A 1,073-nucleotide genomic window follows, 5' to 3' on the forward strand; every position below is an offset into this window, starting at 1 on the left:
CAATTAAGTTTAAAAGTAATTTTTGGTCAACAAGCAGTATATTTTCTGGAATCTCACAATACACATACACTAGTTCATTCACGCGAAAATATTAAAGTTGGTATAGGTGTTAGTAGGAGATGTAGATTTAACAGCAAAACACAATTTACGTTAATAGCGTTCTTTATTTTTCTCGTGAGATTTGGCTAAACGTGCCATACTGTTCAAATTAGATGTCGTTAAAGCAAGGTTTTTAAAACTCGGGCCTTATAAAGTCGTATTCATGTTTATTTAAATACAGAAAATAGTGTGACTGTTTCTTTCATATTTGTTTATAGGGTTCTTGGAGATCTTGTTAAAACTTCCAGATGCACTTTGGTACTTATTTCAAGTACAGAACATACTGCTACAAAAATACCAAAAATATGACTTTTATAAAAACATTTTTTAGAAAGTTGTGTGTATGTGCCTTCGATAGCTCAGTTGGTAGAGCGGAGGACTGTAGTGGAGAAATGGTAATCCTTAGGTCGCTGGTTCGAATCCGGCTCGAAGGACACAGACTTTTTTTTTTCTTATTTGCAACATTAGCATTGTTTCAGTATTATAAAACGTTGGCAAAAACATTGCAATACGGGTACGAAAACGGATATGGTAAAGTGCAATTACAATTAACTATACTGTACTTTACATGACTTTACTAAGATTAGGCGATATCGGTGTTTTAATCACTCTTACGTGGTTTGTACTAATATATTTATCGGAAAATGATTACTTGTGGAGAAAGTGAGCTTCGATTGCCGAATTTGACACAATCAAAAAAATTAAATAACATTATTTTGGAAACGATCCCTGGCGTATTTTTTTCATTTACTGTCCATTTTTTAGCACGCTGTCTTTTGTGACTGCTGATCGCAGGGCAGTCTCTTTGCGTTCCCGGTGTGTTTACACTTAGAAAGCACCGAAGTGGTTTTTGCATTCAACTAGTACAGAAACGCAGTTAAATATATATACATTTACTTTATATAAATAATTTCCCCTTGAAACACAAAACAGAAACATACCAAAATGCCCGCGGTTATAGTTGTGCAATAAGT

The 1,073-nt window shown here is 34.0% G+C and overlaps 1 non-coding gene across 1 annotated transcript; it reads left to right on the top strand.

The window, feature by feature from the left end:
* The first annotated feature begins 447 nt into the window (after nucleotides 1–447).
* trnay-gua lies at nucleotides 448–533 on the top strand. The gene is given in 2 exon segments: nucleotides 448–484; nucleotides 498–533. It is a non-coding gene; the product is annotated as a tRNA-Tyr (tRNA).
* Nucleotides 534–1,073: the final 540 nt, after the last annotated feature.

Source organism: Polypterus senegalus, chromosome 5, assembly GCF_016835505.1.
Source record: "Polypterus senegalus isolate Bchr_013 chromosome 5, ASM1683550v1, whole genome shotgun sequence".
NCBI lineage: Eukaryota > Metazoa > Chordata > Cladistia > Polypteriformes > Polypteridae > Polypterus > Polypterus senegalus.